This window comes from Strix aluco, chromosome 23 (genome assembly GCF_031877795.1).
Source record: "Strix aluco isolate bStrAlu1 chromosome 23, bStrAlu1.hap1, whole genome shotgun sequence".
Lineage (NCBI taxonomy): Eukaryota > Metazoa > Chordata > Aves > Strigiformes > Strigidae > Strix > Strix aluco.
Window position 1 is genome coordinate 4,280,602 of NC_133953.1, and position 27,645 is coordinate 4,308,246.

The window sequence follows — 27,645 nt, forward strand, 5'->3', positions numbered from 1 at the left end:
TTTGAATAGCAACGTCAAAAAAAATCATAAGTTGTCAAAAAAGGTTTGTCAGGATTTTTTTTTTTTTAAAAAAGGCGGAAGTAATTGCCAAGCTGACCCACTAGAGGGAAGCAAAGCCTTTTAAATGTTAGCCAGTAAAACCCAAAACGCGCGTTAAATCCCCAAAACCTGGACCAGGAGACGGTGCACCGCAGAAAACCATCATGTTCAACCAGCACTGCGTTAATCACTGTGAAACTCGCACTTTCTTTCTGACTTCCATACTGCATCCCTGCTAAAACTGAACAAAATCGGGGTTGGCTTTGCCCACCTCCAACTTTCAATACCTCGTGGGAATCACCGTGGTAAATTCAAACTCAATTAAAACTGACCCAAAAGATCAGAGGTATGGATGACTACGGGCATTTAGGTCAGGAACCCCCCGGGTCTGCTATGACACCAAAATAAAAATTTTCCAACCAAGTTTCTGCGGGGATTTCTGGGGCGCAAATGCCACCTGCCTTTTGTGTATGAATCTTCTGAGTGCAGTTGGGTTGGTCTTCAGTTTTGCTGTGCAAGAAGAAAGCCTAAAAGCATTTATTTTTTTTCCCTGTGAAATGAAGTGAGATGAAATATCTTGCTTCTTGGACCAATTATTGTGAGACTGATGAAAACTGGGAGAGTTGGCAGCACCAGGAAGTTACGTATGTGACTGACCACACAATCCTGTGACTACATAGCAAGATTACTGGCAAGAACGTAAGAAGCTCTAGTTACATAGCTGAATTCATTCTTACACTTGTATTTAAACAGTGGATCTTTAACTTTCCCTTTAACCTTTAAGTGAAAACAAAACAAAACAGGAAAAATTACATCCAACATGACACTTCCACAGCTTTTCCATTTCTTCAGAACCAACTCCAGCTTTAGAAAATTCATTCTGTTCCTGCTCCCATCCTGAGATCTGTCTCCGAGTTGTTAGCATGATCATCCCTCAGCTCCTGAGCTTCTGGTGTTTAATCAATAGTTGCCAAGGACATCCACAAAAGGTATCATCTACTGTGTGCAGGCGCGCATATAAAACACCTAGAAATTTAAGACAGGTGGAGTCTTGCAAAGGATTAAGCTCTTCTCCCCTACGTGAATCACTGCGTGAATCGATGAGAGTGAAAGCTCCTTTTCAACCACATTAGCTGCTTTCTTTAAAGGGAAAATTAATCCAGTTTATCACTGGATTCTCAAGTCTCAAAGCTCCATCTGCCAAATACAATTATACATTCTGCCTAAGACGAACGCCTGCTTTCTCCTACAGTCCACATTGCTGCGGGCTGCCTTCATTAACACGCTGCTGCTCGCTAGATGACTGGTCAATAAGTTTAATTGAAGCACCACAACAGTGAACGTTCACATAACATTTGCAACATTTTCTAAGTCCTGTGCCAGCAGAGCACTGAGGCTTTGTGTGCAACTCACAGGGTATTATACATTTTTAAATGTAGTTTTACATTAAAAGCCTTGATCAGGACTGTAAATCACCTTTTGAGGGAGTACAACAAGCATCATTTTCATTCCTCTCTGGCTTGGACAGACTTTTCTTATGAGAGCTCACACCTTTGGCTCTTGTTGCCGCCAGCAAACACGCTGTGGATGTTTGAGAAAGAGCCCTGTGCCTATAAACTGATCTTCTAAATGGATCAGGGAGATACCCAACAAGATAGTGACTGCAGATTTCTAAAGCACCCTTTGTTTTTTTAAAGGCATATGCAAACAGAGATAACTTGGAGCTGATTCACCACTGAACTGATAACCATATTGTCACACACATTGCATACTTTTCCATGACATATCTGTCTTACAAAAAAACCCCCAAACCTGTCCCTTTAATCCTTATTAGTTCTTTAATAATGCCCACAAACTCAGAAGGAAGTCTGTAAGCCTTGCAGGTGTTCTAGACAAGACCCTCACTTTATTTTCTTTCCAGTCACCTATGCCCGTACAAAGTCAAAAGGAAGCTCAAAACACAGCTTCATAAAAGTACCCAACATAGGGTGCCAGTTATGAAAATTACCCACAAAAAATCAGAAGAGAGCTCAAGGTGAACAATCCTCATGCCCCTCAATAGTTTGGGTAGGGTCTCACTGTAGCAAGCAGTGATGACATGGAGATTTACCTTCAGATATGTGCTGGAATTTACAATATATGCCTTAGAAAGAAAAAGGAACTAGAAAACATATCCAAATCCCTTCTAGATTATTTTAGGTGGTTTATTATTCAACAAAGAATAAACACCCTCTGAAGTTCTCTTGTATTTGTGTAGATGAGACTTAGCAAGAACAAGACAAAGAAATGAGATTTTGCTGATAGTGCTTTTCCCATTTATTCCCCCCTGCCGCCTCTCAGTTTAAGTTTCATTTAAATGAGTACTAAAGGACAGTGGCTGCTTATGGCCAACCCCTTATAACAGCGAACACCTCCATATACCGACCGGCCAGGACACATAGGGGCTATACTGCAAAAGCAGCTGGCTCCTGGCCAGCCCTTTTGCTGTGCTGGATGGGCACACAACTGGCTCCATACCTTTCCCCCTTGAAAAGCTTCCAGCCACAGGAGGGCAGAGTCTACTCAGAATAAAGCCTTAAGGGCTGGCTCCAGCAGACAATAGAGTAAGACAATAGATGATTTTCCCAGAAGTCGGATCCAAGTGTCTCGCTCAGTAATGCCACATATATGCAGGCTCCACAGTTCTTACCCCAAAAAAACCCTCTTCCCCTTCCACATCCTGTGTGAGCTCTTTATGCTGCAAGGAGCAATTCGGGAATTGCGTCTTTCAGCCTTACTCAGGCCTTACTCAGCCCATGTCCCATGACTTCAGAGGGAGGTTGGTTTGTTTTTCCTGCGGAGCAAGAACCCTAAAGCATTTTGAAAACATTGGCCGTGGGCCTGAAAAAAAAGCCTTGGGTGCAGTACCAGGCTTGCTGACACACCCCGGGCAATGCAATGTTCTGTATTTGGGGGGGAGGAGACCATTGTCATGTTTAAATGTCTGCTCTATTGTTCAGAAGACAATAGCTCACTCAACACCCTGCAGACAAAGGAGAAAGATTGTCTTTCATCCCTCACTGATGTTTTTAATATCCAAGAAATACAGAGCAACAAATATTTTAAAAAATACCAAAGCTAGCACACACCTAAACAGACAGTACCGAAAGAGCACAAGCACAGATTTACTAAGGGAAGGGCACAGATTGGGCCAGGGCACACAAAGGGAGTTTTAGCCCTCTCGGTACCAGACCACTCTGCCTTGCATGCATAGCAGATTTTAAAGAAAAAAAAAATGGACAATATCCTGCATCTTTCTCATGCAAAGATGTCAGTCTTAAGGTATTTCACAGCACTCATTTCAACATTTTTGAAGGACTACTGATTTCGAATGTATATTGCAAGAGGGTCTGAATTTCAGAGAAGTCAGCCCTCTGAAATGGATGTAGAGGGAAGGAACCATCTTCTGTGCAATGCAGCAAGTGCTGAGCAAATCGGGACTGTATATTTGGCTGCATCATGAATTCTGACCATCCAAAGCAGCGTTTTCATGTCTGAACCTTCAACATGATCACTCAGGCTTTCATATACATGCTATGATGAAGCTCAGTTTATTTTCACAGCCATTCAATAGCAAGGGTATGTGTATACACAAATGCACATATATACCAATAACATCAAATATACATAAACATACAAGCAGAATCAAAGTAAAAATAAATGTTTTGCTGACATATTTATTTGTAGGCAAATTCATGTGCTAAAAGCTAAAGAGCTTCCAGATTTAAATCTTTCATTAGGTTCAGAAGAAGGTTTGAATTAGGGAGCAATGCTAAATATAGATTATACTTTTTAAAAAGTCATAAGTTGTGCTAGATCACTTAACTGCTGGAATCAGGAGGAACAGCCTAGAAAAGCTTCAGGGAATTGACATACAAGAAATCCATAATGCTCTGTAAACTTGGCCCAAACCATACCTACACCAAGTTCATTTAAGATGAGAATATCCAAAAGCGGGTCTTGAAAGATTCCAGTTGCTCCCGGAACATCTGTGAAGTTTATTCTTCAGCTACACTTTTTATAATTTATTTTCCCCTTTTATCAAAGGTGGTATTTGCAACAGACTAGTCCAAGACACTGATGTCCAGGGAGGAGTAGAAACCTGTAATTTTCCTGCAAGTCGAAACATCCTGTACTACCACCAGACAGAGGGAAGCGACTCAGATCTGCTGCTGAGAAAGCTTTCTTCAATACAACAGCAAAAGGAGGAATTCCAGTGGTATCTACACACACACACGTTACAGCACTGTCTGGACAATTTCCATTTCACATGTGATAGGTGCTCTATCTGCTTTTGTTCATTAATATCAAAATGCTTCGTGGATGAAAGTGTGACAGGAACAGTGAATGGCCACTGTTGTCAAGGCATATCACATCCTCTCTGAAAGAAGAACAGTCCCCTACAGACAAGTTGTCAAGTGTAACCAATAATTTTGTGGTCTGATTTTGAGTCCTTCTTGGGATACTCTTCAAAATTATTTTCACATCTGTGTGATTCCACTATCTGAAAATATCCACTATCTCTTCCGAGAAAGAAGTTTTGGTCCTATAGTCCTGAATAACACACACTCTTCTCAAAATCCAGGTAGGCTGTTGGAAAAAAAAAAGCACCTCAGTGTATCTGCCAGTCCCATGCTATAGCTGGTCTCAGCTAGACCTGCAGGCTGAACTGCTTGTCTAAGTACTTCATTTTAGTCAAAATGATCCAAATTAGCAAACACTTTCAACTTAAACAGTTTAAATTAGCCCAAAGAGAATAAATATCCACTGAATTTTTCATTCTTGTAGTGTTCCTCCTGCATATTTGACTCATTCTTCTGCTAAAAACATTTATCCCACCCCAGAAAGTATTTGAAAACAGAGTGTGCCTAAATTAGTTATATACAAGAATAATATGTTTGAGAGTTAAAAAACAAAAAGCCCAGGACAGCCTTGCCATATTGCAACTCTGAACCGCTCCTTCATGCCAGGAATTTAAGACATTTCACATCTGTTAGAGTTTGATCTTGTTACAGTCTTGTAGGAAATTATTTACTAAGCTTCTTTACGGAAAAGCAAAAGCCTGCTCTCTGTCCTGTGGTAATGAGCAAAATCTGAGCATTTTGCAATAAGCAAATTTAGATTTTTACATGCTTAAATAGGAGGCTGACAACTATTTTTATGGCCTATGAATTACAACCTGAGTAAAACTTTCAGAGATGCTCAAGTGACTTGGAAGCTCAAATCAGCGAAGCACTCCACACTCCAGACATTAGTCCTACAGCTGGGCATTTCAGGCTCAGTAGGCCTTAAAATTAAGCTCTCTATTGAGAAACCAAACATTTCCCCCCCTGCTGTTACTGTTCAGTAATGGTGACAGACACATGCACATTAAGGCTTTTATCTCCCCTTTGACTCTTTTCCCCAGTTTCTGCTGTGGATAAACCAAGACAGGGCAGAGCTATGTTGGTTTGTTCCAGAGCTGTAAGAGAGAACCCACAAGGTCGACACCCCCTGCTCACCCTCAGACCACACCAGCCCTAACAGTTAGTTACCCTGACAGCATTTTAGGCCAAAATAAATATAAAATGGTGTCTTCTTACAGACAGCTATTTTGCATTCTTTGCACAAGGGAAGAGAAGCTGGGGGCGGCCGAAGTCTCCTAAGGATAATTAACTCAGCCAAGGCTGTGCTCTGGGACATCTGCTTTCTGTATTCCTTGGCTGGCAGAGACGTAAAGGCCAAAGGTTGCCTTCTCCCGAGAGCTTGAGCGCTCCAAGTGACCAAGACCTGGCCCCCAGTGCGTGCTGCCTGCAGCCTGCTCCCCTCCGCCTCCCTTTGATTTCAGGAATTTGGTTGTGAAGCAAAAGCATCTCAAGTAAGAAAAATGTGAGCTAACAGTCAGCTCCCGCAGGAACAGGCTAGCTGTGTTAAAATAAAGAGGTCAGCCTATCCCCATCCATATCCACATAGCATTGCAGAGGTTCTCTGTAATTGGAACCACATGTGCTTGGGGCTGAGGTTTGAGGAGGCTGTTAAAACAGAAAGCAAAGGGGAAGAGTCCTGCGTGTTGCTGAATTTCCAAGTGGTGACGTGAAGCCTTTGGAATTGAAACCGCCGAGGAGCTAGGAAGGGCCACGGAGAAGAGAAGAAGCGACATTTCGTAAAGCCAAGCCTCTGATTTTTAGAGATTTGCAACAACTAAGCAAGAGTGCAGGAGGGGGCTAGAATCTGGCTGGTGATACACAGGCTCCTACCAACAGAAATACCACCAGCTGCAGAAGCATGGGCAGAAGTTGGCCACCAATCCTTCCCTGGGCAGTCTCGGAGGAGGCAGGGAAGTGATCTGTGGGATAGCTGTGCAGTGGCAGTGCCCATGGAGTGTCTAAACCCACCGTGTGTTCACACTGCCCCTAAGCATGAACCAGATGGTTCGCCCAGGGCAGGTCTGGGGCTCACAAATGGCCCCAGCAGCAAGGATGCAGAATTCCCTGGGGGAAACTCAGGGTTTCCCTGGTAGATTAAAGGCAGATGAAAGACCAATCCTGCAGTACCCAGTGGCCACACACAATCCAAGGACCTTACCTATACATTCCTAGAATCAAGAGGTAAAATTCTGTCCCTGAAAATGCCAACAGGGAGTTTGCCTTCATCAACAACCCACACAAATTCAATTCCAAAGCCTGGAGAGACTTTGGAATATTAGAAAAATATGGAAGTTTTCCATTAGCTGAGGATCTTCACAGGCAGCCAGCAGCTACGTATGTCCTGTGGCTGTCCTTTTCCTCATTGCATTTTAAAATCAAGTGCAAGCAGGAGATTCTGGGTTTACATCCCTGGAGACCAGAGAACAGAAAACAAGGCATCAGAACTGCATCTTCCTATTTAATGGTTCACAGAATGTTTGCACAGAGGAATGTGTGAGTCCCTTAGCCTTTAGTCTAAGCAATTTTATCAGTAAAACGGTCCAGGTGTCTCCTGTTTACAGTAACACAGCTCCACTAAGCCTTTCAGTAATGCAGCTCGCGATTTCAAGCTGTGTGGACTAGATCTGACCAGGGTGTTTGTCAGCACATAGCACAGATTCTTTGGGGGCTGAAGCACCTTTGGCTGACTGATGTTCCCTTTCTCTGCAAGCATCTCTGGGCTGCTTCATGTACCTTACAAAAGAAGAGAACAAGACATTCCACCCCTAAACATCAGAAATTTCACTCCTTTGGTCTGGTTTCAATTGAAGCTTGAAAGTATAACAAGAAAGATGGTTTTGGTAATCATTTCTAGAGTGTCTTCGATCTGAGAAGTATACTTAGGCCTCAGTCTTCCAGTGAGCCTATTGTTGCTGTCAGTTCACAGACATAAAAATGAAGGCACACAGAAATGAAGTTATCTGCCCAAGGCAGACACCAAGCAGAATCCAGAATACAAACCAAAAGAGACAGCAACAAAACTGTTTTCAAAATAGTATTTGTCCATCAGATGTTTCTTCACCAATTGCAAAATCCAAGGAGTAGGTTGCATCAGCTGAGGTAGCTCTGAAAATCGAGGAGAGGAAGAGACTTGTGAGGTTGATAAAGATTCCCAATAAAACCATTCTTGTACTGAGGAGTCCGGCTCCTTTTTCCCCTTAGCATCAAAGTGTAAGATGTTAACCAGAAAGCACTGAACTGACTGTGCTTTTCTGCAGCTTTTTGTCACAGAAATTCAGGTTGGTTTAAGCTTGCCAAAAAAGGTACCGAGAAACCCAGAAAGTATTCACAAGTAAACTTTATGCCTTTCTGCATCTTCCTCTCACGGAGATTTTCAACAAAGTTTGATGTGGTTTTAAGGTACAGGCTTCAGTCCCTGTTCAGCACATCCACGTCACCTCAGTGAGATGTTCAGCTGCGTACTCAAAATTGCACATAACATGGTATAACATCTCACTTATCCACTACAAGCACTACTAATATGATACAAAATGAACGCCTAATGTATTAGCACTCTGTCACTTCTCATATTCTCACATTCACTCAATCTCAAATCCTCAGCTACAGCCTACCCTAGGGCAGAAAATGAACAGCAGCAGCGGCAGCTCCTCCCCATCACCCCCCATAAGTCTTGGGAAACAGATACATTGAACTCTGCAATACTTTTGGGGTGAATACAAGGTTCAGTCTTCTGGTCTGAGCACAGGACCAGGAACAACAGCAGCTTTGCTCTATAAGGGTTACGTTGCAGATACTGTCTACCCAGCTGTCTGCAGCCGCTGTTTCTCACCACTGCTACAGGAGTTAGGATCAATTATGTTGTATTTTCTGAATCCATCAGAGGTTTGAAAATTAAAGAAACCTCATTTTCTTAATCCTCATCCTTGCACTATCTTCAGTATGAACCAGAAGGAAGAAAAAAGGAGGATCAGGTTCTTAATTATCACTAGGATTCCACTCTCTCCCTGCATCTTTCCCAGAGTTTGGCACAACAGCATACCAGCTGCAAGCAGACTCTGAGAACAGATACATCGTTTCTCTCATTTTTTTCCACTGTTACCAGGAGTTATGGCATCTGGACATGTACACTAAGGTCTCAGACAAGCAGAGGCGGAGCTCTGTAAATCCCACTTTCTGAATCAGAGCTATGAATTGAGCAAGCGGGGATTACCAAGGAATGCAAACCCCACTGTAAATGCTCGAAGAAACACCCACCAACTGCATTTTAGGAAGCTGGCATCAAGCAGACAACTCACTAAGTCTCTACACACTGAATATTCGTTTGCACTGTATTGAAGAAAGTCTAGTCCTGCATTTGGCGAGGCCCTGCGCTCAAAATGATGCCGAGCTTCTTCCCAGTACATTTACAAATCAGAGACTAGAGTGAATACTATACTCCTGAGAACTTGCACTGACTTTAAGAGAGACAAGCATAATTTGGAAAGTGTTCTCCCTTCAGAGGGACAGCTTTCCAAAGAGGAGCACAACAGCTATTTCAACTGACAGCAACACTGCACAGCTGCTGCAAGTGGGTCTGAAGTTACGAAAAGGACTGAAAAGTCAGACACAGGAAATAAGGAAACATTATTTAACACAAAATACAAAGTATGATAGATTCCTGCACATATGTATTTTTTTTTCAGTGCCTGTCAGGAGCACAGCTGAACCTAAGGCATTCTCGTGCACTGACAATAGCCAGAGACAGTGGAGTTGGAGGAAGATTCCACTACCCACAAGACTGCAGTGAGCTGAGGGCCAAACTCCCAACTTCTGGATCCATTCCACTTGACAACAGCCTACAATCCTAAAAAGGACATGACTATACAATGAAGTTATATTAATCGAGTTGATTAAGTGCAGCAACAATGCTGCAACCTAAGAAACAACATAAGAAAATTAAGAATTACACAGTTTTTTTTTTCTTCTGTGAAAGTTTTGGAACATTTAAGAATGTGAAAAAGCATACTGTTTATTGGTTTTCAACTGTCTACTTATTTACTTATAAACCTGTGTTGTTTCTATTTTAATCTTAGTGTAGATTTACCAAAACCCTAGTTTTACTTTAAAAGTTCAAAGCACGAGTTAAGTTACCACATAAGATGCTTGGAAAAGGCATAAGGACTAAAACAGAAAGCAGATCCATTTCACTTCCCTCAGAAATAGAAACATGCTCAAAGTACTGACTTTTCAAATCCAATTTTAACTGGCTTTCAAACATGCAGGTGGAAAGACAAAAAAAAAAAAAAAAGCTTTGGTATTACTTGAGCTAAATAAAACCAGCAAACTGTTGGGGGGACTACAGGGGGGGATACTATTCCAGAGTTAAACAGCTCACAATCTATCAGAGCTGAACCACACTGAACTACTTAATTTCTAATGGTCACATCAAACAAACTGCCTCTGCAATAGGAATGAGATTGTAGGGAAGCAGATCTTCTCTGCTCACCTTAGGGCTCCAATGCCAGCAGCTCAAATGCACGTTACATATATTTTGTATGTTTGCAAATACCAAGGGCTCTGCAAAGCAACTAAATCTGCAAAGGCCTAGGGCCATTGCTAGGGGAAACCCTGAGTGAGACCATGCAAGCATCACGGCTGCCAAATATTCCTGTGACCTTTGCTCAAAAGAGCAATTTGTTCTCCTCTGGCACATGTCCCTTTCCTCAAGTGAGGGATGCCCCAAGTAAGACTGGAGAGGCAGAGCCCTTTTTAAAACCAGGCACTGGGTATCAGCGCTCCGAGAGCAAAAAAGCCCTGTCAGAGCTACAGTGCATCATCGAGCTCTGGTGAGCAAGCACAATGTTTCCAAGATGCTGAACTGGAAGAGGGGTTTGGAGGGGGGAGGAGGGTAAAAATGGGACTCAGGCAACAGTTGAACAAATCTGCTAATTGGATGTGAAAAGGTCAGGCATCTTATCAAGAAACATACTGTAAAGGTCAGGTGAAGTATACAGAAGTAAGCCTAAGAGGAATGGGTAGCACACATGACCAGCTCCACCACTGGGATTCTGAATTTCCGCCCTCCTTTTCAGTTTATCTAAGAGCTCTGGCCAACTTAAAAGCATCACTGAACTTTTCCTGTGTTCTTATTCAGACCGAGGTCCCTACTGTGGTAGGGATTTCCTCAACATCAAGAAGTGTTTCTATCAACAGCCCTGACTTATCATAAAGCAGATGTTGAAGAAGTATTATCAAGTGTTGGATAAAAGACTAGTCTGTGAGAATAGAAAACAGACTATACTACATTATTCCTATCTTGTGAACAACTGTATTTTGGGTTTTGTTGTAATCAGAATGCGTGTGCATCATCTTTCAGAGCCACTTTTAAAACTGCTGTTGAGGAAAACAAACAGTATCTTGTAGCACCTACCATAAACTCCCAGTATCTCAGTTTTATCAGAACTGCTTTGGAACCACAGGGAGTGGAGGTCGGAAGGGACCTCATGAGATAATCTGGTCCCATGTCCTGCTCCAAGCAGGCATTCCAGTCCCTTAATCGTCTTTGTGGCCCTTAGCTGGACTCATTCCAGTATATTTATCTGACACTGAGGAGCCCAAAACTGGGCACAATTCTTCACAGATGATCTCGCCAGTGCTGTGTGGAGATGAAGGATCACCTCCCCTGACCTGCTGCCTACACTCTTCCTAACACAGCCCAGGATGCTGTTGGCCTTCTTTGCTCCAAGGGCACATTGCTGGCTCGCATTCACCTTGTCCCACAGAACCCCAGGTATTTTATCTGCAAAGGGGAACGGATATAAGCTACAGGACACAAGGACTCCAAAGCTAGTGCAGCAAACAAGGATCTCAGTGGGTCTGAGGAGAAGCGATGGGGGAAAAATCTCTGCTGAATGATCTGGGACACTTGGTGGTGGGGAGTTCTCAGGAAATTCATCTGGACTTCCTAGTAGGAAAGCTCAAGCTAGGAAAGGACCTCAAGCCGTGATGCAAAAGTAAGGTCTCCTGGACAAGCTGCAGCTTTTCTGCGCCTCACTTCTGTCCTTTCCAATTTATGTAAGAAAACCTGCATGCCTCAGGGATGCACATGTAAAGCTTACAGAGGGAACAACAAAATTATAGAGAAATCAGAGGCAGACTTCTCAGAGGTGCACAACAAGTGGATGAGAGACAATAGACAAGTTCTAAAAAGGGGAATTCTGGTCAGATATTAGGAAAAAAATTTTACTATGAGAACAGTCAACCACTGGAACATGGGCTCACAGATTGTGGAATCAGCATCCTTGGAGCTATTCAAAACTGGACTGGCTGAAATCCTGATCAGCCTGACGTAAGCTGACCCTGCTTTGAGCCAGAGACCTCCAGAAATACCTTCCAATTTATACTATTCTGTGACAAGCTCTTAAATCTTACAGCAGGTCAAGGAGAGACCCATGAGACTCAAATCCCCCTCCCTAAGCCTTTGGCCTTCCTGCTTCACTGCAACTTCTAGACTGCCCAGGAAAAAGCATACAATGCTCCTCTCCCACTGCCTCCACTCCAGAGCAGTTCCTAAGCGCCACAGTTTGGTTTCAGGCACCGTGACACACAAACTGTGTACACAGCTGCTACACCAGGGTGGTGGGCTCTTCCATGATTAAGTCCATTGTAATGTCTGGCAGCCATCTGTCAGCCACATTTACAGTAAACCCCAGCTCTTCTAGCATGTGTGGTCTGTGGGGATAAATAAGCACATAATTTATTTGATGAATTCAACCTTTTTTTTACTGCTGACAGTATCTGTGAGCAGGTCACAGCTGTCTCCAGTTTCACTCCAGTACCAGCGTTTTTAATTTTTCTCTCCACACAGTGGAAAAAACAAGCTGTTGTAACAGATCAGATACATCACCTGATATTGTTTCTTGATTGTCTGAACCTGCAAGTAAAGACGTATCTATTTAACATCAGGTTTTCCCCAATATTTATTTGGGCAACACTGAAATTTATTTCAGAGTGCCAGAAAAAAATAACTAAATCATTAACTGACCACAGAAAGTGGCACAAAAAGGGACCAAAGCAAATGTGCCAAATATTTACACAGTACCTTACATTATCCAGCAATGCTCTGATTTGGGGAATTGAAGCAAGAACCAGGGAGCTCAAACACTCCAGTTTGCTTCCTTTGTCTCCATATCCTATTGTAACCCTGGAAATGCTTATAAACCCAGGTTTACAGGGAGGTACCCTCTCCCCAAGTCACAAAATATGCCTTCCTGCCAGTTGCAACCTTTTATATTATTGCTATTCAGTGTTCCAATGGGTTAATTTTGCCTTCAAAAACTCCCAATGTTCTTGAGCCAGAATTGCCACAAAACCGCCAAAATATTTGGCTAGTCTCTGCAGTACTCATGGGTTTTTGCTGGTTTGGCTTCTCTAGGAAAATCCATTTTCTTTAATAGGAGCTGACACAGCTTCTCCCCCCCTGCTTTAAGCAGGCGTTTTCAGTCAGAAGGAAGCCTTGATAAAAAACACTATTTAAACTAGAGCACTCAGGTCTTTCTCTGCCTCCCCAAGCTGCTGTTCACCCTCATACCCTTCACTGAGGGCAGGCACAGCTGCAGGTCTTCAGCACCTCTGCAAACCCGCCATCAAAAAACCTCAACTGTAACTTGTTTGTATTTTACCTTGCACATCCAGAAATTGTGGACACTCAAGCCTACCTATTACTCCTCAGGGACTTGGATATCGCCAAAGAGAAATAGAAAAGTGTAAAGAAAAGGAAATAGTATATTCAAGAAAGTCTATCACTTATTTACCTGGCAGTCAATTAGTTTTGTATGCATAAGCAAAAACATCCTTAACATGACCTTTCCCCACTGATGCCCCAGTGTGACTTGCACACATCGTACAATTAAAAGGACGAAATCATGACTCTCCCATGCCAAGATCTGTTTTTTTCACAGCCCCATAGTGAAGCTCCTGTCTTCAGTTTGCAAAGGAAAAAGCAGAGACTGAAAGCTCAATTTGTCCATGGAATTAGTCACAAGGAATTAGTGGCAGAGTTGGGACTAAGATCTACAACTCACAAAGTCCATCCAAATCAAACCACACACTGGAACCACCTCTTGACTGGCTGCTTGCAGAAGTTCTCAGTGCCCCTAACCCACAGGCCAAGCTTTAATTCCAGCTAAATTAACTTATGGCACAGTCTTTTTGGTTCTTATAAAAGGTAAGTTACATTGAATCTCAGACACGTTACCACTTGGTGCAAAGAAAAGGCCATTGAAAGCAGGCTATAGGCCCACTGTGCTAGCTTTGAAAGACTGGCACCTTATACAGACCACAGTGGGAAAGGGGAAAAAAAAAAAAAAATCAGCTCATGTCAGCTCATTACTTCTAGTTTCCAAATAGGACAGAAAGTGAAGCCAGCACAGAGCTCAAGCTGCAAGGAGGTAGCTGGCTTCTTGCCCAATACATCGGTTCATTTTTCTGAGGCCCCTTCAAGCTCCACATGGCTAAAAAAGGAAGTTGGAAAACGTTATATTGGAAACAAGCAATGCTGCATCTCTCCCTCTCACTCCCTGCCTGGAGGGAACATCTCTAGGTAAGCTTGGCCACCCGAAGGAAGAGGAGCAGGCTGCTGTGATTTCACAAAGCAAGCACGGGAATAGTGACCAACCATCGGCCATTCCTGACACTCATCATACTCCTGGCTGCTGCTCAACAACTTGGCTGTAAAATACAGGTGTCAGGTTATACCACATCCCCTCCAGCTCCCTGAGAAACTCCAGGTCCTGAACAAAAACACTGTTGAGTTTCTTTTTCACTTCATGCTGGTGCCACATGAGCAGAACTGGCAACTGACAGTGTTTTCTTCTAACCCTTGCACAATTGTTACAAAACCTAAGTATTTTCCCATTAGTACTAAAAATGGCAACAAAAATCCCTATTCACACTGCAAGAGCCAGGTTTTCTTGCAAGGCTTCTTCTGCCTGGAACTTCCATAGCACTGGGAATAAACGCTCTAGAAAAGCCCCATCAGCTCTGCTGCAAACATCCCAGTGGTCCCTTTCATCTTCAACCTTCTGTTGCTGACTAGGAAACTGCCACTGGTATGATGTTGATTTTGAGAATCTGACACTAGTTCACTGGATGGAGAATAAAACAGCCATTTCACCCCAAGCTACTAAAGCTGTGAATTCCAAGAAAACCCCTTCTTTCCAAACCAGTGTCCCCTCCCTCCATGAACCTCCCTGTACAAGGTTTTGGGACCAACAGGGTGGGGAAGGCAGTTATGCAACTGCTGAAGGAATTGAGGGGGAGAATTAACGTCAAAACTTGCTAAAACATGAACCCAGGAGCCTTGCGGATTCAGTCTCTAACATCCATCAAACATGATTAATTTTAATGTCACAGCATTTTAATGTCAATTACTTTTAATGTCACTGCTTCTTATTTACTAGTGCAACCACATTTTAGAGCCGATAAGAGATTCCCCCAAAGAACTTTTAAGATCAAATAAATAAACAATCAAAAATAAAAGCGACAAACAAGCAGCAGCCTGGTGCCTCCCTGCTATTGTAAGGCTCTTGATGTGGTGAATCTGACTATTTCAAAGGCCGAGGCAGTTGAGAAAGAGAGCATCTGAGGCTTTCATGTTTAGGGCCAAATTACTACTTCTGTAAAATTTTGCTTCTACTCCTGTTTTTCTGACTACATAATCTGGCTAATTGAAGATGTCTGTTAGACATGTGGCTTGATACTACTTACATTAGGCTAAGCCCTCCGACAAGGATATATTTTGTTTAGATGCTCCATAGAATAGAGAATAACAAAGGCAGTCATGATGCTGGGTCTCTTAAAATTTGTGTATAAAAGAGCTAACAGGCAGGTTGAGGCTGATGAGGAAACTCACAGAAGAGGACTTAGGTTATCAAGTGGTTGGGGAAAAAACTGCACAGCTAAAGATTTTTTGGAAAGCAACAGGAACGTTCACTCCTCACAATTTCAAACTCATTCAAATGTTGCAAATATAAAAGCCTGCACTTTGATTCAAATTCCTCTCGTTTTACATGCTCTTTGGCAGAGACTGAGAAGCAGCAGGCAGATGGAAAAAGAAACAGCACAGAACATACACAAAAAGAGGGACAATGAAAGAACACACTCTATAACCACATATGCAATGTACTTGCTTGTTGCCTGCTACTTTGGAAAACAATTAAAGCACCCTCCTCTTGACGCAACGTGCAAATAGCTGCTGTATATCCAGAAAGTCAATTGTTTTTAAAGACTTGATTTAGGCTAAAAAAAAATTGTGGGTATAAACAACAGGAAAAATTGATATGTGAACTTCTGTTTGTTAAGCATTTTTTTAAATAGCTGGAGAGGTTGACAAAGCCTCAAACCCCATGGGGTTTCTCACAACAACAAAAGAAGCCTCATATGTATCTTTAGAATAAATTATAAGACTGAGGATAACTCAGGCCACTGTTCTAATATGAAGCTTATATGGGTAAGAAAAAAGGTATTTAAACAGACAAACTAAAGAAAACAAAGAAACTGGAGAGTAAATCAGACACCTGCATGGCCTTTTTTAGAGCCTAAGAACCAACTTGGTCCACTCATTATTGATATATGCTTGTCTACCCACATTTGCACTTGCCACCTCACTTAATGGTAATGCCCTACGCAGCTCTGTGGAACTACTGCAGTTTTACTTCAGAAAGCATATTTTAAGCCCGTAACAGTTCAATGGGACATTTTAAGTGCATAGCATCCATCAAATTAAGTCTCAATTCACAATACAGTTGTAAGAATGAAGCACAACATCTCTGAATAGATTTTTCAAAGCCAGAATAGATGAGTTTTGATCATCCAAGTCTTCAGTCCAGCAGAAACCACAGAACATCACCATGATGTTTGCACAGTTTGACAGCTTGTGGTTCTATTAGTGTCTCCTTCCAAGCGATAGCCCTACTTGCTCCACAGATAGGCTGCTTCGATGGCACATTAAACTCCCTGATAATTCCTTGAATCTTAACTTCTATCCTTCATTTGTCAAGGTTCAGCACCTAGCTACCAGCTCTTAAAGACCCTTGTGTTCAGGATTAGAGGGCCCTCTAAGATGAGTTATCTGTTAAATACAGCAGGGGCTGCCCTGATCTTGGATTCCATCCAAAAAGGGTGAGGTTTACCATGAACCAGCCCAAGCTGTCAGCTGATGTTAGGATCCAGGGCTCATTCAGAACTGAGCGTGAATTTGCACAACTTGATGAGTTCAGTTCTCTCCCTCTTTTCAGAGAATCAATCACAGCACTCTGCCTCTTCATCTGGATAAAAGTGTCTGTCATGTCATCCTTGTGTCTGTGTTCACCTGGCCACACTGGTGCTCATCAAAAAAGCACATACTATAAAAGGTAAGCAGGTAAAACATGAGAGGTACCAAACAGCACATTCTGACAGAGCTTTGTGTATATCTGACAGCAAGCACAGCCCAGACTCATCTCCCAGTCTCAAACAGTCCACATTTAAACAGACTTCCACCTTTCCCTTCTGGAAAGGTCTAGTCCCACAGGGCAGAGATGGCTATTTCCAAAACTGGCATCAGTAGTGGCCATTCACCCTTGGTGACAAGACATGATGGTAAGCACCTGGTGTGGCAAAATTACAGACTGGAGAAGGCAGAAGACACATTTTGCTCAGGAATACACGTTAAGAAATGGGAGCACTCAGCTACTAGAAAACAGATTCAAAGTGCTTAACTTCTATTCAGGAAGACATCAGATATTTAGAAGGCTCAATCACGTTACATTAATTTCTTCAAGTATATAAATACATAATTTTCCCCAACTGCCTAATATTCAGCAATAAATTTCCCATATAAGTATGTGATTCCAGATGGTGTCAGTTGGAGGTTTTCTTCCACCTTCATCTGATACTGGACCATTTTGGAGAGAAACAGTCAGTTAGATAAACCGTTAGTCTCATCTGGTCCAGTAGTTCTTAGCTCCTTATTTCCGATTGCTCTCAGGCAGGAGTCTGACTCACTGGCTGAATCTATGTGAGAGAAGTGAAATACTTATTAGGGTTATTGTAGAGTTTCCAAGGCATCTGTCAGTCTGATGCAATTGTGACAGCTCACAGAACTGAATCAAGGGTGTGAACAACTGTGACAAACCTGTGGGCCACAGCAGGAAGTATGGCTAAATGAGTGCATTAGCCATTGGCTGACTATCAGTATCAGGAAAAATCTGACCAGGGAAGAGCCCCTTTTTAATCCTGTTCTTGTATTCTTTACCTCAAACCAGCTCCTATTAATAAGTGGAAACAAGAGAACAGGCTAAGTGGGTATCCTAACCCTTATTGTACCTCTTATTCTGTAACACATGCTTAATTAGATGCTGGCACTCTGTCCAGGACACAGTTTTAATGTGCGAATCTTGCACTGACAATTAACATGCCTATTTGCTCTTTGGTTCTCTTATCTGGAGTGACAGGAGATATACACCCCTCATTTCCCTGTTACAAGCCTGAGTTTACCCTTCCAGCCTCTGCCTCACGCGTTTCTTCAGCCCAGCAAGCTCAGCAAATGGAAAAGTTGCAACAGCTTCGTAACACTGAAAATAGCTTATTATGTTTGCCTAGTAGAGAAGGAAGAAGAAATCAAATGGCTCCATACTGTAGATAACAGCAGTTCATCGGCCCCAGACCACACAAGTCTCCACATCTGGCCCTCATTAACATCTAGAAACAAACCCAAAGTATCTGTCTGCCAGGCAATGGGTCTTATTTGACACTTACACAGAATAAGCCAAATAAGATGTGCCCACTTGCAGGGCCCCAGTTGATCCTCAGGGATCACTTGGGATGATTATAGGTACCAGCATGACTGGAGCAGGCACCACAGGGTATCTTGAGTAAGATTTACTGTCTGGTTTGTGGTGAGGCCAATTCCCTTGATCAGCCAGCTGCTTCTGGCATCCTTCAGGACAGAAACTGCTGTTTGGGGGGATGGTGCAAGGGGCAGGACATTGTGACGGGTTTGCTCAGAAATGTTTTATTCAGGCTGTTTATCCTCAAAAGAACACTTTCCTTTTAGATTAAATTATCTGGATTCTGTTTATTCTAAACACAGGAGACAGGACTCAAGCATTTCCTCTTTTAGGAAGTATGTCTGAGTATTTCCTACAAAATTTATAAAGAACTGAAGTAAAGACTTGTATGGCTCCCGAAGATTTCAAACTCTTCTTCCCTAAATGCTGAAAGAGCTGACTGTCAGAGCACAGTTACATCCCAGTGGCATGAAATACAAATGCAAACAGACAGCAGCTATAAGCTCTTTGGAAACAGTAGGCTGATTAAAAACCATAATCGAACTATTTACCAGTATTCCACATTGTTTTGTCTGAAGACCATAAGCCACATTATATAATGAGACATTTCCCTTTTTACAGATGGGGAAACCAAGGCTCCAAAAGGACTTGTGAAACCACCTACTGGGATTACAGTTGAGATGAGACAAGTTAATGAACAACAGATCCGAACCTTACCAGTGAAAAGTTTTCATTCCAACAGACTACAGAGTGACTACTGGAAGCAAAACCACAGATTCCTGTTTTCCCATCTCTTCCCCTACAAACAGTTCTGACCCGCTTCCTATAAAGATACTACCAAGTTTTATATGCCATTTTCCATGCATTAGTCATACTGTACTTCCTATAGTAAGTCACCATTCTCCACCTGAAGCACAAGGGAAGTGTCTTGCTCAGTCTTCCAGGAGACCTGAAAGCCAGATAATTAGCAAAGCTCCTCTGCCCACCAACCTGTCTCAACATTCACAGCACAGCTCAGGACTGATCAAGTCTAATTGTGCAGTATCTTTAATCTCTCACAGCTTCCTAGGACATTTTCCCTGGCATCTACTCTGAACGTTCATATATTATGTACTACTTCTGGATCAGAGGGGGATGTAGAGAATATATGAACAGTGACTGCTATTTAAAATGTCTGCAGAAATAACATTTATCTGCTACATCAAGTCTTCCCTGCCTGCACAGTGTGAGCATAACTGATGGTGGGTGTTTATAAAGCATGCATAATCATTACCTGCTCCATTACTGTTATAATGCATGGTTGGCAGCAAGTGCTGCCCATTGTGGGGCTCCACCAGCTCCCTGTGCTAGGGGAATTCATGTTTTCTTTTTAATTCTGCATCATAATCAGTCCCTAATTTTATGCATATTGGCTCAGGATATTTTTCCTTTCTTTTACACTGTCAGTCTGCTTGCCACATCCTTGCTGTAGGGGATTCCTCACTTTAACTCCTTCTCTTGGTAGGGCAGGATGGCCTCTTTTGGTTGAGGATTATAGGCTCTGACAGTGCTGACACAGAAAAATAAAACCCCAGAATGATTTAAAGCAATGAGCAGGGCTGTTCCCTGAAGATCAGGAATATATAGCTACTACTGTCCTTTCCTCCTATAACTCAGACCCAGCCTAAACCTGGCTACTTATCCAGAGAGATCAAGTCACAAACCCTTTGACAGCCGCCACGCCATCACACACTCTTCACTTGCTGATAAGATTATCAATTTTTAGTAATAAGGAGACCACACACTGTGTCTCCCCTCTGTGAACTAAAGTATTTATGGCCCAGTCTCACAACAGAAATGATACTAATTTCTGGGACTGGGACACTAAGGCATAAAGGGATGAAGAGACTTTAATACTCAATAAAAGCCAAGAATGTCACAAACCTCCTAAATTCAGGGCAATTAGATGATACTGCCAAGCAGATCCATACTGAAAGGGTGCTAAAAGACATCTTTTCAAGAAGAGGGTATTGAGTGAGCTCAGTTCCTACCTACTCCACACAGATGCTTTAGAAAAACAGAAATTTGCTTTTTTAGTGGATTTTTTTCTCTGTTCTGCTTATACAAAATCATCATAAAAAATGAAGAAGCTTTTAAACCAACAGCAAAGATGGAAAAGCAGTGCCAATTCCTCCCTGAATAAGCTCCTCCCTTGCAGGAACAGGAAATTAATTTCCCTTCCAAGGGCTAAAGATGTTCCTGTGCCAGACTCACTACATCAGGTGCTTTCAGTGTAGAGATTTTCCACCCCACTGCTGTGACACTGCCAGAATCTGGAGATTTACAGCAAACATCCCAGACCCCATCAAAGGCTTAAAGCCCCAAACCACAAGATATGCATATAGAGTTAAAAGAGCTTCAGCATACTCGAAGCATGTCTCATTGGCATGAAGGATGCCAGCAGCTATTGAAGTTGCTGTTTTTCTGGGTAGGCTAGGTTTTCCGCACACATGGTTGCAGAAAAGGAAATATTGAGAGGACAACCCTGAGGACAGGGACTAAAAGGAAAGCTACAGCCAGACGCAAAGCGCGCTGCGCACATGGTTTTGCACCACGTAGTATGGGAGAGGCTGCAACTCTGCTCTGTGCATAGGGAAGACAGGCAGGAGTGGCACAGGAAGGGGCAAGGTTCTTACGCATGTCATATGCCACTGCAAAGCGATAAAAAGTATTTGCATTCCAGGATTCTCCTCAGAGAAGGCAGCCTTTGTCAAAATAAAGGACATGCCTCTGCTCAGCACAGACTCCACTAAGTGACCGTTTTAAAATATGTAGGAAGTGCCCAGTATAGCTGTTTCAGCAGTAGTAAATCACTTCTAGCAAACAATTGGATTTTTTACTGTTCACTTAACATATTTGAGCTGGGGTAGGGTGTGTCATACACCAGTATTATATTCTATAAAACTAAGCATGCATGAATTACCAGTGCATTGGTTTCTGGAAACAAAGAATTGAACAGGGAACATCTTCAGCAGCCCTCAGAGAACCACTAATATCGGGGAAAAATGACAAAATGCCAATATTGTCTGGCTAGTTAAAAAAAACCCCTTCTACATGCATGAATAATCAACTCCTCTCCCCATCTTTTTGCTTAAAGATGTTTCTAAGGAGAAAGTGAGGGGCAAATAAGGAGAGAATGAATCTAAGCAACATTTTAATTCCCTTTAAAACACCAGTATACAATTTGTTCTGGAAGCTGAGAAAACCAATGTAAGAACATACCCAAAGAACAGTATTTATGATTTCCTAGATTTAGATGTCTGTACGAGAGAGGACTGATTAAAGTAACTAAAATATTTTTGAAAATGCCCAGGTACCATGCTTTCAGAAAGGTTTCCAAATGATCCGTGTTCAAGGCCAGATGAACCCCTAAAATTAGTCCTGAGCACTTGGCAGAAATGCGTGGTGTGCAGCACTCGAGGTGTGGCACAAATCTGCTCCATGCTAGCCAAGCCAGCACAAAATAAAAAGGACAAGCACAAGGAGCTCAGGCAAAGATAGAGAGGAGAGGCATTATAAGAACTGAAACCAGAAATAATCAAATTATTCAGAAGACAGATAAACTTGGTGGCAAATGAATGGAAGATTTTTACCACCTGAGGCCTTCAAACCAAACCTGTCTGTCTTTCTGGAAGAGAGATTTTACTCAAGTGATTCAAATGAGTGCAAGAATAATGATTAAATCCTTTGCCCTCCAATATACTCTAGCAATCTTCAACACTGCCCTCAACTGCCCTTTTTCAAAGGTAAAGTGAGAAGGAAGAGTTCCTTCTGCAAGACTACTTGAAAATCCCTGTCACTGCATGTGGGATCTCTCAAAGCTTTCTCAGATATGCCTGTAAAATAGATTTCTGTTACATATTCTTCTGTCGCTTTACGATGCTGAAATCCAGAGATGCTGAGAATTCCAATAACCTAACGGCACACTACAGGGCTACTCAGTAGTTAGGACCATTAGCAAAGTGTAATAAACTTGATAGAAGATACTGCTTTGTGATCTGGCCAGAACAAGCCCGATTTACATAAGCCCACAATAAGTGAGCACCCTCAGCATCCCATCTGAGTGACTGTTTGGATGTCTGAATATCTTGGGTTCCCACTTTTCTGCCTTCTCACTGCATGAATTTATGCTCTAGAATGACATGAATAGATGGTAACCTGGTGCCTTGGCTTGTTTAAACAACAAGCAGGAAGAAAACTAGGTTTAAGACATTCACAGAATCATCTAGGTTGGAAGGGACCTTGAAGATCATCTAGTCCAAAATTCTGGATTGCTATGCAAGTTAGAGTGTTGTAGGAACAGCACAAACAGACAGAGTCCTTGACTCGGAGCACTTACAACCCAGAGAATATCATCCTAAATCGTTCCGTCTGGTGCAGTAAGGCCCAGTTTGTTCCATTCACATTCTGGTTTCGGCTTTCCTCCTTTCTTCTGGCGCTTTCACAGAAGAGGATATGGAGCACGGGAAGATGCTTGCTGACAACTCGAAAGAAAAAGAAACACTGCAGCCTCCACTGCATTCAATGCCTTTTACTAATGGGTACGTATTCACGGCTATCCCACAATGGAAGCAACATGCCCAGGGCATTACTAAATAGGAAAAAGATGCAAGCTCAAGTAATTAGAGGGAAAAGCATTGTGCAATGCAGGATCATTAGCTCCAGAGCAGAGGAGCTCAGAGTTTTGAACTTTTCTTGTACCAGGTCATGTTGGGTCTGAATTAAGTAACAGCTGCAGAATTGTCTCTTCTGTTTACTCCAGGGGTAGCCTTGGGCTAAATGGAAGGAGCTCTGACAGAGCCAGATAAGCCGGGATCCATTTGCCACACGGAGTGGCACTGATGGGAGGACTCCTCACCCATTAAACTAGTGCCTGACATGTCCTAATAGACTATCACTTTGGACTTCTGCAGCTCCATTTCTACACTGATTTCAAAGCACTTTACAGCTCATGAGGGAAAGGTCGCTACAGCTGTGAGTGCTCTTACGCTTCTTGGGCAGAACAGCAGCTGAGGCACAAAGCAGTTGAAAACAGCATTTTCAAACGCACCCCCAAAACTCTGAATGCTTAAAGAACACCTGACAGCACAAAGTTGGTGTGACCAAGCTCATGAGAGCCTAGACTTGCATCTTCAGAAGTATTGACCCTTGATAACACTTGATATGGAGACACTCAAAACTAACAGGCACTTAAAAGTGGAGACTAAATTACTAAATCACTGAGCCAGTCGCCAAACCAAGAATGGAATCTAGACATCTGAATGCTGCTTTGACCAGAAAGCACTTGCAATTGCTTAAAATTCCCCTTTGGAAAAGAAATTTTTAAAAATCACAGCATCTGTCAACACAAAAGCTGTGCTTTGTCTGGTTAAAATTCCCTTTGTCTCCAAGCAAGAGCTTGAAACAATAGATATAAAGAGGGGGTTTGCCTACAGCACAAACCACATTAGGACAAGACAAAGCTGTACTGCGGAAACATCCATCCAGATCGGATGGATTCAGTAAAACAGTTCCTTATGTGAAATGCTGAGACTCCGAGGGGATTAGCACCAAGCTCTCTGCAAGTGCCACCTCAGTCACATTCTTGATGGGTGCCTGCAATGGAATCGACCTGCTCAAGGCATCAAAACAGAAAATGCCACAAAAACATCAAGGCTGATGACCAGGAATGCTTTGAAGGTCTCAGAACAAGAATAATGCCAAATTGCTCATCTGGAATTGAATTTCTGAACTTTGCTGACAAAATGTATGTGGTCTGCTTTGTGCTCAAGTGGCAAATAATACCCAGTGTTTGTGTGTTACAGCAGCATCAGTTCTACAAACGGACACACTCTTCCCTTACAGAACAGATGAAGCTGGTGCAGGCAGCTCCCAGTGACATCCAAGCCCAGGCAGACCAGAATAAACACACGAAAATGAGGAACACTACCACCGCTTGAGGAACAACAACAGGGGATTTATGGCAGTAATAAATAAGTAATCACCAGAACTTCATTCAGCCAGATCACTGACACATATCATTCCCACTTTAAAAGCAGAGGGTCATGGATCCTCAGTCACCCCATGAAGCTAAGCAATCATTTCATGCTGCTTTCCAAATCTGCTCAGGTCCAGGAGGCAACTCCCATCGTAAATTGACTCAGTATCTGGCTCCTCACATCAGACCAGGTCTGCTGCTCATCATCTATTAGAACAATGTAAAACAGTCTCCCCAGCGTTCGCAGAGCCCTGATCTTAGCTGGGGCCTTTAAGAACTACTATAAAGCAAATAAAGCAAGCAGTTGCTAATAATAACCCTCACACTCAGCAGGCCCAACTTCACTCACAGCCTAGTGCAGTATGACTAAGGAAATCAAAGGCTTCACTAAGTGTGACTGAAAGCTGTGACACCATTTTAAGACTGTTTTTACACTTGAGCAGTTTGAAGTAATTCTGCCAGAGACATCTGAAAATTAGGTAGTGCTCTGGCTTCCATTGGCAATCGTGTTGCTTTATGTTCTGAAGGACACACTAACTCATAGGCTTACCACTGGATGAAACAGCACCAAATTCTTCACTTCATGTACCTAGAAATCAGTCAGGTTCCCTCAGCAGCCTCATTTCCCATTTTGAGCACACCGAGCTGTTTGCTCTCCATGAGCAGTACTTTTGCATGCTCATGTCTTACCAGACCCACAGAGCATTTAGCAGACATTTGCTGAAGCTGCATGTTGCTGCACTGAAATAAGTCCTAGTGCCAGTTAATGCCTGGGGAAAATGAAGCAATTTCCTTAATATTACTCAACAAGGCAGGATCTGCAGCAGGATTCTCAGCACCCCGCCAGACACTGGCCTTGAGTCTCACTTCAGCAGATTTGCTGTGGAATTACCCTACCACAGCAGAGTTCCAAATCTGGCTCTGTACCTTTTTCTGCAGAGGTTTGATAAATGGTCCTTTGTTCAGAAAAAAAAGCCCTGATGTTGGAGAACGTGGGTCCTTTTTCCTCTTGTCCCTGGAATTGTGATTGGAAATAATTGGAAGTGTCACTGGAAGTAATCAGAAGTGACAGTCCCTGGGCTATAAGGCTTTTGCTTCAAGTCTAACGATCCCCCCGCAAAACAAAACCTAAATTTAAACAATGAAGTCATAAAGTGATTTGCCTTCAAGGTTAAAACCCTGCAATATTTAAAAAAAAAAAAAAAAAAAAAAAAGTGCCTGTTTCAGTTCAATATTCAAGGTTTGCTGTGTTAATATGAAAGACTTCCCCATGCACACACAAAACCACCCCACCATTTCCTAGCACTCTCCAGCCCTACCTTACAGATAAAGGCTCATATCTATATTAAACATTTCTATGACCTTTCAAATTTTATCAAGCTTTTAAGAAAGAAGAAAAAATAGCCTAAGCAGGCTGAGCTATGAGACTCAGCCAGCATGCATATCAAATATTCCAAATACTGGAAAACCACCTAATTCCGTTGGTTTTGCTGAGGCACAAGAGGGGAAGGGAGCAGAGCCACTCATCTTTTTTTCACATTCAGGTTCTGGAAAGGCCTCTTCCCAGCCCAGTTTGTACTAAATGCCATCCAGGCACATTGGAAAAGACAGTCTCTGCTCAGAAGAATTTACAGCCTAAATAGCCAAGAAGTAAAAGTTGCAAGGCAGCAGAAAAAGAGCTACAGAGGGACAAACATGACTTGCCAAGATCTAGAACAAAGCAGGGGACTGCATCCAGATTCCCAGCCCATGCACTGACCACTCCCTAATGCTTTCCTGAGCTGTTGCTTTTTCTCTTACCTTCAGACACTCCAGCAAAGCGCACCATTTCCCTCTACAAAGCAGCCTTTGAGAGGCATTTCCACTGACAGAATACAACGTTGTTAGAGTTACTATGCCACTGCTGCTAGTTAAACCATTACAAGGAGCAGTGCAATTCTTGAGTGAATGCTGGTGTACACGCTTTAAGACAGACACAGAAATATTCCCCTCTATGAAAAGTCACAGGGAAGGACAGGGGACTCCCACTTACCACTTAGTGTAGCTGGCCTCCAGGTTCTGCTCTGCCAAGCAGCTCAGCACAATGGACACTTAACTACACGTGAGTACTCCACAGGTACAGGCTAGCTAGAAAAACTTGATTTTCCTCTTCCATGTGCAGAACAAAGTCATTCAGAGACTAAGAACACACAGCCCAGAATTTTCTTTCTGTGAGGGCTCTTCCAGTAACACAGCAGTCATTCACACCACCAGTGGAGTTTCTCAGCACGTTGGTACTAAAAAGTCATTGATACTTTATCAAGTGTTTTATTAGAAAGTAAGGATAAATCAAACCTTCCCATTGTTTGGAAGTCATCCCTCCAGATGGCAGCTGAAGGACCTCAGCTTAATAAAACGTAGCTGATGGATTCAGCTGTTGGTCAATGATCAGCCCATCATTAGTTCTACCCATGTTTGAGGACATATTAAAAGGGAAACAGCTTTAAGTCAGAGCTGCAAGGGTTCTAGACATGTCACATAACTGCTACCTTACCTTTAGCCAGTATGCTAAACCTGCATCAGTTTCCTCCTCTGTTAGATGGACTTTATATATTTCTCTACCCAAAATGGCCCTACTAGACTGAGTTACCCAAAGCTTTATATAAGTGTGACACTTATCACAAAGCACACTACAGTATTAGGGTAGACCAAATGCAGACTAGTCATGGTCATCAGTTGCCTCTAACTGTGCACGCTCCATTTCAAAAGACTCTTTCCAGGAGAGCAGCCTCTCTTCTGCCAATGCATATTATAAGCACAACAAAATTTCCACTGACCTTTTCCTACCAAAGGCAATTAAACTGCAGGCACTAAGCTGAACTTCAACCTTTCTACCTAGTCAGTCAGGAACAAGTCACATACACTAAGGCTTCAGACTCATTTTCCAGCCACAGAAACGGGTGTCAGCTACACAGGAGAAGAGACAGGCTGAAAATATACTGTAATGTATATTGATTCTTGTAGGACAGCAATTCTGACATCAGGAATCCGGGTCTGGCCCATTAAGAGAAATGCTGAGTTACAACATTTGCCTGTTTCAACTGCCAAGTGCTTTTTTCCTAGAGAAGATAAAGGAGCAGATGAGGACAGAACTTGTTTCATGACCTTCTATCACATTCATCACCTTCAGTGCATCTTACAAGTGCATTGTCCTGTTGCAAAGAAAAGACAGAGCTACCTAATGAGTCACATGAAGAAACCGAGGTACCAAAAAAGTGGCTTGAGGAAAGCCTAGCAATGGTGCTTTGCTGAGGCAGGACAGTACCCATCCTCCTCACGTTGCCCAGCTGCTTTTTAT

At 42.6% G+C, this 27,645-nt stretch overlaps 1 protein-coding gene across 1 annotated transcript in view; it reads right to left on the minus strand.

Annotated features, from left to right (window-relative positions):
• CLMP (CXADR like cell adhesion molecule) overlaps nt 1-27,645 on the minus strand; it is a 43,686-nt gene that overhangs the window by 9,842 nt on the left and 6,199 nt on the right. The gene's annotated exons all lie outside the window — the stretch shown is intronic.